Here is a 13,415-nt window from a genome sequence, read left to right on the forward strand (position 1 = left end):
CTTGGCCAGCAAGCACTTGAGTGATCCATCTCTCCAACCCTACTTTTGATATTTATAGATAGGTAATTACATCATCTGCATAATGAAACTTCTGTCCCTTATGAATAAGTACTGAAACATGAAAATGAGTAAGCGATGTAGGCTAAATGTATGTAAAGAGGCATCATTATTCAGTTCATGCTTTTCAAGCAACTATTTCTATTGCTTTACTTTTTAAGTGCAACACTGGCTGTATCATTCTCTAACACGTCTTGTGAATTTTAGTAAGCTGTTCCTATTCCTAACACAGTGTAATGTCAATCAGAAGCTAGAGCTTAATCTGAAGGGCATTTACAACTTAGCAAACATGTTTGATTTCATTTGTAATATTTTATTAAATTACCCTTTCATTCTTTAGCAAATAGCTAATAGAATCCTATATGGTATTGGCTAGTCCACTGTGGAGTTTAATTTGCTAAAATGCTATTTAGAGTTTTTGTATTCTTTCAACCAGTAAGATTCTTCAGTATGCTCATACCATAGAATTGGTACCAGAGCAAAGGTCTCCTCAGGGAGTAAGTTGAATGCAGCTTTAGAGCAGACCATATGGTTTTTCAAAGATGGTTGAAATTACCTCTAAAGCAACTCAAGGCTTACACATTTTTACAGGGGTAAAACTTCAACCAACTTTTACATTTCTTCATTGTTGAACTATTGAGCTTTCTATTTTCTTTAAAGATGGTCTCTTCTAGAAGTATTTTCAATGTTTATATATATAAACATTATATATATAATAACATTATATATATAATCTATCTGTCTGTCTATCTATTATCATCTATCTCTATATGTATTTCTTTGAGATAGCAAACTTTTCATCATATTTGTATGTATTTATAAATTTTCATTCTTATTGCTTTTTATAGTTTATATTTACTTTAATTTCTGTTTAATGGCATGACTACATTTGTAAAAGGCATGTATAATTGATTCTCAATGAATCAGCTTCTGGTAGATCACATTTATATAATTTTTTTCTGTTCATTCATCCAATCATTTACCCCTTTACTAATTTCTTTACTTGTTTTACACACACACTCAGAGAGAGAGAGAGAGAGAGAGAGAGAGAGAGAGAGAGGAGGCAGGCTTCTGTAACTTGCAACCCTCCTGTCTCTATCTTACCATGATAGGTTGCAGATGTGTGCCACTGTGTCTGGATTTCCTTCCTTACTCTGATTGGGGTTATTTTATGATTTTCTTTTTAATGTACTGGCTGAATATTTAATTTCCTTACTTTTAACTTGTCTGTTTGATAGAAAATTTGTTTTAAATTGCACAGTTTCCTTTTTATTCACATCCTAAAGTTTTTGTTTGCAGAGCATTCATTTTGTTAATTTCTGAATAAATTTTAATTCAATCTTGATTTCTTCTTTTACCTAAGATTTATTTCTGGTTTGAAGTTAACAAGTGATTAAGTTTAAATTCTAATTGTATTACATTATAATCAGGAAAAGATGTGGCTCATATTTTATGGGCCTACGTATTTTTATTAATATTTGTGGGACTTACAAAGAGCAAGTATAAGGATGGAGATGGGAAAGGGTATGTAGAGGAAGTTTGGGGAAGTTTGACTTCAGCTTTCAGCATTTGAGCCTGACAGATCCTCTGGACATTCAAATGGAGCGACCACATAAGAAGCTGAAATAACTCATCTGAGGACAGTTTCAAGATCTTTCATGGAGATACAAATTTAGGGGGTATCAGCTTACTGCTGGTTTGCTGAACTTACCCCAAATGTGGTTGAAGATAGACTGAGAAGGGATAAGAATCCAGACTGAGTCCTACTAGTGGATAGTTTATCCCCTATCAAGAGGCTATAGGATAGGTGGGGAAAGCAAATGGAATATTGCAAAGAAGCTATCCTAGGGGAGAAACAAGAAACTGAGATGGCTGTAGAAGCTTAGTGAAGAAAATACTAGGGCAAATGGAGATTCATTGCTTCTAGTGTTGTTGCTAGACCATGGATGAAGATGACTGGACCTGGGATGGAGAGGACTGGACCTGGGATGGAGAGGACTGGACCTGGGATGGAGAGAACTGGACCTGGGATGGAGAGGACTGGACCTGGGATGGAGAGGACTGGACCTGGGGTGGAGAGGACTGGACCTGGGATGGAGAGGACTGGACCTGGGAGGAAGATGACTGGACCTGAGATGGAGAGTAGTGGACATGGGATGGAGAGGACTGTGCTGATTTTGGCTTCAGCATGACAGGGTCACAGGGACCTTGCATGGCAGAACAGAACTTCACACTTGGATTCTGCCAAGTGCTCTACTGTTTACCACTATGGTAAACACACTTCATTAGACATTTACAAATGTTCTGGTCAGTGTGAACTTCTGCAACAAATGCCCCAAACTGTATGATATAAACAGCAAAAAACTTTTCCTCCTCACAGTTGTGGAGACTGGAAGTTTGGTGTCTGCCGGGAATCCTCTTCTTGACTTGTTACCTTTCTGCTCTATTCTTATAGACCAATTCCTCCATGTATGCACTCAGAGATACAGAAGAAGCAAATTGTAGCTATTTTGTGTCTTTTCTGATGAGGACTAAGGTCCCTAGACTTATAACCTAGTTAGTTTTAATATGGTTCCCAGCAGAGTCCTCATGACCCACAGTGCATGTGTATTTACTTTCTTAAAAATCTTTCTCTTCTTCTCTTTCTCTCATCCTCCCTCCCTCCCTCCCTCCCTCCCTCCCTCCCTCCCTCCCTCCCTCCCTCCCTCCCTCCCTCCCTCCCTCCCTCCCTCCCTCCCTCTCTTTCTTTCACAGGATCTCACCACATAGGAATGGCTAACTTGGAACTCAATATGTAGACCATGCAGACATCAAACTCACAGAGATCCACTTGCCTCTGCTTTCAGGTTCCAGGATGAAAGGCATGTACTATATGCTCATCTTTATTTTATTTTTTGCTTTTAGATTCTTAGAGAAATTTCGCTAACTCATTCAACTCAAATTCAAATTTTGCTAACTCACTCTAGTTTCTCTGAGGCCAAATATCATTTTCTTTTGAACATCTGTGGTTTTTATTTCCTGATATGCTCACCTTGACCCTTTCTTTTAATCCATTATTACATATTCTTTTTAAATTTTTTAAGGTATCCTGAGATTTTTTTTTTGTATTTCCATATGAAGTTGAGTATTGTTCTTTCAAGGTCTGAAAAGAATTGTGTTGGAATTTTTGATGGGGAAAGCCTTGTTAACCAATAATCTTTAAGAGGTGGAACCTAGTTTAGGTGTGGCTTTCTGGGACCAGGAGATAAAAACCTGTGCACCACCCAGGTACATTCTCTGTGTAGTTTCCCCCTGGTCAAGCAGAGTCTGGATCTTCTGTGCCTATGGTGTGAGTTTTCCCCTTATAATAAATAAAATATATTTGTCTATTTTTAACCTAGCTTGGCTATCTTCATATCTAGGTAACGGCTTTGAATTTTGATGGGGATGGCTTGGAATCTGTAGATTGCTTTTGGTAAGATCACCATTTTTAATATATTAGTCCTACTGATCCATGAACATGGGAGATCTTTCCATCTTCTGATATCTTCAATTTCTTTATTCAAAAAAAGACTTGAAGTTTTATCAAATAAGCCTTTCACTTGCTTGGTTAGAATTACCCCAAGATATATTAATTAAGACACTAATTTCTTTCTCAGTCTGCTGTCATTTGTATATAGAAGGGCTACTGATTTTTTTGAGTTAATCTTGTATCCAGCTGCTTTGCTGAAAGAATTTATCAGATATAGCAGTTACCTAGTGTAATATTTAGGGTCACTTATATATACTATCATATCATCTGCAAATAGTGAAAGTTTGACTTTTTCATTTCCAATTTGTATCCTCTTGATCTCCTTCAGTTGTTTTATTGTTCTAACTAAAACTTAAAGTACTATATTGAATAGATATGGAGAGAGTGGGCACCCTTGTCTTGTTTCAGAATTTAGTGAAATTGCTTTGAATTTCTCTCCATTTAATTTTATGCTGACTATAGACTTGCTGTAAATTGCCTTGATTAAGTTTAAGTATGTCTGTTGTATTCCTAATGTCTCCAGTCATGAAGGGGTGTTAGATTTTTGTCAAAGACTTTTTATTTGCATCTAATGAAATGATCATGTGAGTTTTTTTAAACTTTGTTGATATACAGTTTTTTTTTTTTTGTATATTGAACTATTCCTGTATCTCTGGGATGAAGCCTACTCAGGATAGCTAAAACAATCCCGAGCAATAAAAGAACAGCTGAGTGTCTCACCATTCCCAATTTCAAGTTGTATTATAGAGGTATAGTAATAAAAGCTGCATGGTTGATGGGGAAGCTCAACCAATTACATTTGGTTAGGGTGTGGCCGCCTGGAGCCCAGGTAGAAAAACTGGAAGATGCAGGCGCACCCACTCTCTCTCTACGTTGTGCTCGCCGTACCATTTTGGATTTTGGACCTCCCACTCTGGTAGCTTTCTTGGAGGCCTGGTGGTCACCATCTTCCTGGACATTATGTACATCAGCATTTTTTACCCAACTTCTGTCATTAACGACACTGGGCGCTTCAGCGCCGGCATGGCCATCCTCAGCTTGCTGCTCAAACCCTCTCTTGCTGCCTTGTCTACCACATGCACCGTGAGTGAGGGGATGAGCTCCCACTGTGCCCAGGTTTCTTGGACCTTCTCAGGAGCACAGTACCTACCAGACAATTGACTCATCAGACTCATCTGCAGCCCCCTTTGCCAACCTGGAGGAGAAGGGTCAAGCTGCCCCCTGGGGTGGTACTGAAGCTGTTTCCTGGTCTTCCTAAAAAAATAATTTATAAACTTTTTTTTGCCTTTCCTCAAATCTATTTTTGTCTTTATCATACTTTTCATTGAATATATATGTCTATATAAATCATGCTTAAGTTTTCCATAATGAACAATAAATTTCCCTGCAGTAATCTTTGAAGTTTCCAGGAAAAAGATGGGGCCCCACAACAACAACTCCACCTGGTTAATATGACGTCATGATGCTGATAGCGCTACTACAAGACTTGTTTTTGGTACCAACTACACAAGATGATTCCAACTTGGTTAGCTTAAATGATGCACATCTTTTACAACATTCTGGCCAGACCTCAAAAAAAAAATAGCTCAGAGATTATTTACAATTTTACCAGCCCAAATATTAATCTTAAAACTTAACCATCATTTACTTTAACAGGATCCTATAGAAAGAACGTTGCCCCCATGACAGCTGGAAGCAATTTTAGAGGATGACGTCTCCTCTCCCAGCAAAGTTTACCCTCAGGTTTAGGGACATCATTTGGGAGTTGGTTATAATTGGTATATGGTTGAGGGATGGGGGAGGAATTTTATAGGCTCTGGGATCTTCTTAAAAAAAGAGGGATAATTGGTAATGGGATAATAGAATGGTATTTGTGAGTTATTGTCTTTAGACAATTATATTGGTATCAATTCTTATATATTGATACAAAGTTAAATTATATTGAATATTGTATGCATGTATGCTTCTACCTCTGTTTGAAACATTGTTTATGTATTGCAGTGTACACTACTACCTCTGATCAAAATACTTATACATTGTTTACATTTGAAGGTCACTGTTCTTATTTATTACACAGGTTTTTATTGTCTTAGTCTTTATGTTAGATAGGTATTGAGAATTATAGATCAATAGTCATCTATGTTTGTCATATTTATAATTAGGCTAATCAGGTTCTTTATATACATAGAGATTATATTTAGTATAGATAGATAATCTTCAACCTCTTCAAAGAGCTGTAAAAAAGTGAGTTCCGTGGTAGTGAGACACAATCACTCCTGGCAACACCGATCTACTCCCGAGAGAATGTTAAGCACCAAAGACACTCCACCTGGAGCCTTTCTTCTTTGCAGAACTGGCCTTTGGGCAAAAAAATGCCCATACATCAACCATTGACAGAGATACAGAGTATCCGTAAATGGATAAAACAGGATTGTCATATCCTGCCAAGACAGGGTAAGATAGTTTTAAAAAGTTTCTTGCCTTTAAAAATGGTATGTCAGTTACATCAGGCCTTTACATTACAAATGAGACTTTGGGTCATTGCCCAGGTAGTCAGTTGTCTCTGTCATTTGTTGCACATTTTGGAAGTTTCTTGATTGTACTTCCTGTTTACTCAAGTAATATTACTTCCCTTCTCAGATCTTTGATAGAGTTAAAGATTAGATAATTAAAGTTACGCTCCTCATGATTTAGCTAAACTAAATTAAGTTTACAATATTAAGACTCCTTGAAATAGAATGCTTAGTAAAACTTTCATTATACATTCCTTGCTTAATATTGTTTATTGCTTGTAATTTTATATTTAGTATCTGTTCCTATTGTATATAGTTGTATTGTATTTGGATCGATCTTATTTAGACAAAAGGGGGAGATGATGGGGAAGCCCAACCAATATCTGGTTAGGGTGTGGCTGCCTGGAGCCCAGGTAGAAAAACTGGAAGATGCAGGAGAGCTCTCTCTCTGTCTCTCTCTCTCTTTCTCTCTGCTGTGCTCGCTGGACTACTTCAGATTTTGGACCTCCCACTCTGGTAGCGTGAGTTTCCCCCTTTTTCAATTATTAAAAATATAACTGTTGTTCTTGAGCTGGTCTGGTTATTTATCATACCGACCCAATACGACAACACATTGCATTGGCATAAAAACAAACATGAAATCAAATTGAAGACCTAGACATAAATCCAAACACATATGGACACCTGATATTTTTTTTATAAAGAAGCCAGAAGTACACAATGGATAAAAACCAACATCGTCAATAAATATTGCTGGTAAATTGAATGTCTGAATATAAAGAATGCAAATAGATCCATATGTATCACCCTGCACAAAATTCAAGTCCAAGTGGATCAAAGACCTTAAAATAAAACCAAATAAACTGAACCTGATAGAAGAGAAAGTGGGGGATAGTCTTGAACACATTGGCACAGGAGACAATTTCATGAACAGATCTTGAATAGCACAGGCACTAAGATCTCCAACTTCATGAAACTGAACGGCTTCCGTAAGGCAAACTACACTGTCAATGAGACAAAGCAGCAGACTATAAAATGGGAAAATATTATTTTTTTACCAACTCCACATCCAGTAGAGGACTAATATAAATCTATATCTATATCTATATCTATATCTATATCATCTATATCTATATCTCTATCTATCTATCTATCTATCTATCTATCTATCTATCTATATCTCAAGAAACTAGATAGCAGAAACAAACAAATCATCTAATTTTAAAATGTGGTACAGATCTAAATAGAAATTTCTCAACTGAAGAATCTCAAATAAGTGAGAAATACTTAAAGAAATGTTAAGTATCCTTAGCCATCAGGGAAATGAAAATCAAAACTACTTTGAGATTCCATCTTGTATCTGTCAGAACAGCTAAGATCAATAACGCAAGTGACAGCTCATGGTAGTGAGGATGTGGAGCAAGGGGAAAACTCCTTTGCTGGTGGGAGTTTAAATTAGTGCAGCCATTATGGAAATCAATATAAAGGTTCCTTAGAAAGCTGGGAATGGATCTACCTCAAGACCCAGCTATGCCACTCCTGGACATATACCCAAAGGACACTCCATCCTACCACAAGGACACTTACTTGATCATGTTCATGGCAGCTTTATTCATAATAGCCAGAAACTGGAAAAAGCCTAGATTTCTTGGAATAAAATAATGAATAAATGAAATGTGGTCCATTTAGACAGTGAAGTATTAATCGGCTTTAAAAACATAGCATCATCCTGCAGTTTTGTCTTGTTGACCGTGTCCTTTGCTTTACAGAAGCTTTTCAGTTTTCATATCAGACGGAGGTCTGATCTCCAAAATATACACTGAACTCAAGAAATTGGTCACCAAAAGAACACACAATCCAATAAAAAAAATGGAGTACAGACCTAAACAGAGAACTCTCAACAGAGGAATCAAAAATGGCCGAAAGATACTTAAGGAAATGTTCAACATCCTTAGTCATCAGAGAAATGCAAATCAAAACAACTCTGGGATTCCATCTTACACCTGTAAGAATGGCCAAGATCAAAAACGCTGATGACAACTTATGCTGGAGAGGTTGTGGGGAAAAGGAACACTTCTGCATTACTGGTGGGAATGCAAGGTGGTACAGCCCCTTTGGATGTAAGTGTGGCGATTTCTCAGAAAATTAGGAAACAATCTTCCTCAAGACCCAGTAATACCACTTTGGGGTATATATCCAAAGGATGCTCAATCTTGCCCCAAGGACATGTGCTCAGCTATGTTCATAGCAGCATTGTTTGTCATAGCCAGAACCTGGAAATAATCTAAATACCCCTTGACCAAAGATTGGATAAGGAAAATGTGGTCCATTTACACAATGGAGTACTACACAGCAGAAAAAAATAACATCTTGAATTTTGCAGGAAAATGGATGGAGCTAGAAAACATTATTTTGAGAGAGGTAACCCAGACACATAAAGACAATTATCACATGTACTCACTCATAGGTTGTTTTTAAACATAAAGCAAAGAAAGCCAGACTACAAACCACAATCTCAGAGAATCTAGACAACAATGAGAACACTAAGAGAGACCTACATGAATCTAATCTACATGGGAAGTAGAAAAAGACAAGATCTCCTGAGTAAATTGGGAGCATGGGGACCCTGGCAGAGGATTGAAGAGGGGAGGGGAGAGGCAGGGAGGGGAACAGGTGACTTTCAGCAAGGTGCAGGAGAGGCTAGGTGAGGGTCCAGCGATGGTTCCCAGTTCCTTTCTCTATGAGGGAACATCAGTAGTCAAGAAGATTGATCTCAAGGTATCATACAACCAGTTGCAGCCATTCTGAAGAAGATGATGGTTGTTGTCCTTGAATGACAGCACTCTACAGTGTGTAAGCTAGGTTATTTAAATAGTAATATTAGCTCATTGACAAAATCATAGGATATTAAAAGTAAAGAAAATGTTCCTTTTTATACTTATCATTGTCATATTCAGACCCATAAAATAGTAGTCATAAACGCATTTTGGCCCTTGGCATGTTCTAAAAATAAAAGATGAAAAATTTAAGTTCTCCAGCGTCCAGTTAGCTACTACACAATGAAGAAACTTAAGCACAATGTAGAGCTCAATAAAAATAAATAAATAAATAAAAGAAACAACAACAACACAAGAAAACCTGTACAAAAAATAGCATCATGAAATTTGTAGGCAAGTGGATGAAACTAGAAAAAATTATCCTGAGAGAGGTCACCTATACTCAGGAAGACAAATGTGCTATGTATTCACTTATAAGTAGATTGTAGTCATTAAGTAAACCTTAACCAAGCTACAATTCACAGACCCAGAGAGATTAAGTAAAGAGGCTTGTAGGGGTGGGTGCATGGATCTCCCTGGGAAGGGGAAATAGAACATATTTTACAGGTGGTCTGGAGGCAAGTGGCGGTGGAAGCTGGAGGGATCATGTGTTGGGGAGAAATGGGATGGAGGGAGAGACGGCTGGAGGTCATTTGAGGGGTGTTGTGGAAACCAAGTGCAGTGGAAGCTTCCTGAAATCTATGGAGGTGATCCTAATGACTATTCCTAGTAATGGGGGATATGGAGTCTCAACAGGCCATCCAGTCTAGCTAGGCAAGGTTATTTTCTGGTCGCATTCAATTGAATTGTTGCTCAAGGGAGGCTGATGGAAAGCCCCAAACAACCCACACTGATGAAAAGACAGAGGCTGCTCTCTACAAACTGATGGTGGGGCCCACTGTGGAGGACAACATCCACACAGCTCATTTAACTTGGAGAAGTTGGGCTGGTGCCTGATAGGGAGCTTTCACCGGTCTGTTCTACTCCTTTTGGTACAGGAATGGTTTCTGCAGGCTAACAAAAGAGAAATGTAGAAACCAGCCCTGCCACAAATCCTTCACTCTGAAATCTGTTCTACCTGAAAATATGCTAGGGCAATGGTGGCTCAGAACTTGTGGGATTAGCCAACCAACGTCTGATTTGGTTTAAAGCCCACCACATGAGAAGGAGCCTGTACCTGACACTGCTTGGGTAGCCATGGACCAGAGACTAGGTAGTCAAGAGACCTGGAGGTCTTAAAAAAATTACCAATAAAGTGACTCCTAATGATATTCTGCTCTACCCATAGATCAGTGCTTTATTTATCATCAGCTAGGTTTTCTCTATCAAAGATGGAAACATATGTAGAGATGCACAGCCAGACATATCACAGAGAGATTCTAAATTGGAGGTCACCATCAAATCCCTCCCCTCGGAGCTCAAGGAATTCTGCAGAAGAGGAGGCAGAAAGATTTTAAGAGCCAGAGGCGATGGAGGACACCAGGAGAACAAGAACGTCTGAATCAACTAAACAAGGCGCATATGAGCTCTCAAAGACTGAAGCAACAAGCACAGGGCCTATATGGGTCTGCACGAGGTTTTATGGTTATATATCTATCAGCTTAGTATTTTTATTAGACTCCTGACTGTGAGAACAAGGGTCTCTGACTCTTTTGTCTGCTCTTGGAACTCTTTTCATTCTGTTGGGTTGCCCTATTCTACTTCAATATGATAGTTTTTGTTTCATCTTATTATATTTTATTTGGTCTTATTTGGTTGTTGTCTTTTGGAAGCCTGTTCTTTTCTAACAAAAGACAGAAATGGAGTGGATCAGGATGGGGTGGGGAGAAACTGAGAGAAGTGGAGGGATGGGAAACCAGGATATATTGTATGAGAAAAGAATATATTTTCAACAAAAAGAAAAATGAGAGAAATGGGTACTGATGACTAGTTCTAAGTTTTAAAGTTCCTGCAAACTCAGGGATAAGAAAAGAAATATTGGGCTATTTACAGAGTGGAAACTTTCCAGGAGAGAAAAAATAAGAACAGAAATGAAGCAATAGCATTGCTAATGGATGGTTAGTTGTGCAGAGGTGTGGGAGAAAAAAAAAACAGAAATGAAAGGAGCTAGACAGAAAGATTTTTGAGAGACATCAGGACTCATCTTGAGTCTCACATCTCACTTTGTCTCATTCTGTGTCTGTCTCACTGTCTCTGTCTCTCTCTCCCTCCATTGAAGTACATCTTTTACATCTATAATAACAAATATCATCTCTGCTCTCTAGAAACTTGAACTATTATAGCACTTGGAGAGGCTCTCATATATAGAAGATGAGTGCCCCAGGATTAGTAAAGAGAAAAATATTATCTTGGAAATAGTATTTTGTTTTAAGTACTTCCTTGGAAAGCATGGATTCTCTTACATTCTGTCAGGAAACTCCTGTGACCTTTTGATCAGCCTGGGAGAATTTATGTTCCGTGAAACTAAAAGAGCCTTGATTTCCACAGGTCCACTAATGATAGAAATTTCCTAAAGCTGGGCAGATGAGACTCATCATGTTCTCAGCTTCTGGGAGAGTGAGATCAGAATACACAGTGACTCTGTTTATTTGGAGCAAAGATCGCAAAGAGGTATATTGTAGAGTTGTGCTCTCACGAAGGGGAAGAGATCACCTCTGCAAAAAGACCAGTGAGGTTCAACTAGAGAGCCACTCAGAGGCTCACGGCACTTGCTGCTCTGTTAGAGAATCCAGGTTTGCTTTCCAGAACCCATATTGGTCAGCTCACAACTGCCTGTAATTTCTGTTCCAGGGCATCCAATGTTTTATTCTGACCTCTGAAGGTACCTGCCCACATGTGGTGCCCATACATACATTCAGGTGTGTGCGCGCACACACACAAACACACACACACACACACACACACACACACAGAGAGAGAGAGAGAGACAGAGAGAGAGAGAGAGAGAGACAGAGAGAGAGAGAGAGAGAGAGAGAGAGAGAGAGAAAAGTTGCATGGAAAATGGAAGGAGGGGTAGTGACATCATAACAGAGACTGGATATGGGAAAGAGGAGAACTTTGCCTGGGGAGATGAAAACAAATGCCAACCCCTTCCTGATGCAGCAACAATGGCAAGGCAAAATACAACTGCACCAAAGTCAAACCTGAGGAATCAAGGCTTTTTTTTTAACCTACTTACAGAGCACAGGGTTAGAAGCTACTTAAAGGTGGATGGATGATCCCAAAGCAGTCACACACCATGGAAATCTCACCCCAGCGTGAATGACAACTTCCCCACAGCAGCATAGACAGAATTCCCACTTCAGTTAACCATCTATAATGTATATCTCCTGTTGCCTTTTGAGGCTACTGCACTAAGTGTGATTGGAACAGAATAGTGACTGTCAGCAAGGTGCAGGAGTGGCTAGAAGCTCAGGTGAGGGTCCAGCGATGGTTCCCAGTTCCTTTCTCTGTGAGGGAACATCAGTAGTCAAGAAGATTGATCTCAGGGTATCATACAACCAGTGGCAACCATTCTGAAGAAGATGATGGTTGTTGTCCTTGAATGACAGCACTCTACAGTCTGTAAGCTAGGTTATTTAAATGGTAATATTAGCTCAGTGACAAAATCATAGGATATTAAAAGTAAAGAAAATGTTCATTTTTATACTTAATATTATCATATTCAGATCCATAAAATAGTACTCATAAATGCATTTTGGCCCTTGGCATGTTCTAAAAATAGAAGATGAAAATTTTAAGTTCTCCAGCGTCCAGTTAGCTACTACATAATGAAGAAACTTAAGCACAATTAAAATACTCTGATACTCTAGGGAAAAAATGAATCTATAATTTTAGAAACACTTAGATTATCTCCTATATTGGTAACAAATTGTATTTTCTGAAGGTAAGCCTGAATTCAGGATCAGCCAGTTGTATTTTTCTAGGGCCAGTGGACCAGCTGCTAAGTCACCTTCCTTCATAGTTTGTTGATTGAAACAAATGGGGGGGGGATTGCCACTCTGTAGTGTCACCTCTAGACCTGCCATTCACTCCTAGTGCAGTATCTGTTCTACATGTGGGATCCTCTAGCATTTGTAAGGCATCTGGGTGGAGACTGTTATTACAAAAGAACCCCAGAGCTTGTGTGTGGTTGAGAAATACACAGACACATTTAAGGGATGGGGCGAATATGTGGTGTGGGAGTAAATGTTGCATAGTTCACAGCGACTCTTTGGGTGAGTCAGCTAAGTTCTTAGGGTTCGCTCCTCCATAGGTAGGTGTTGGATGATGGCATAAAGCAGCAGATGCTGGTTTGAGGTGATGTCTACTACTATTCTCAGCTGTAAAATCCAATGATCCTGAGACCAGGAACAAATTTAATTTCTCCGACACTGAGGCTCTTGAACAAAGAACAATGGTTGGTGTTTGTGCTTCTTCCATGTAGGCAGAATAGAATTAAAACACGGAACAAAGCCTCCCCAGATTTGGTTAGAGATGGAAAGATGCTCCAGACCGTGAGAATTATTTATTATTATT

General features: G+C 38.7%; 1 pseudogene; it reads left to right on the forward strand.

Moving 5' to 3' along the window:
• Window positions 1-2,245: 2,245 nt before the first annotated feature.
• On the forward strand, window positions 2,246-4,826 carry LOC121677200 (annotated as a pseudogene).
• Window positions 4,827-13,415: the final 8,589 nt, after the last annotated feature.

Source organism: Arvicola amphibius, chromosome 5 (genome assembly GCF_903992535.2).
Source record: "Arvicola amphibius chromosome 5, mArvAmp1.2, whole genome shotgun sequence".
NCBI classification, from domain to species: Eukaryota; Metazoa; Chordata; class Mammalia; order Rodentia; family Cricetidae; genus Arvicola; species Arvicola amphibius.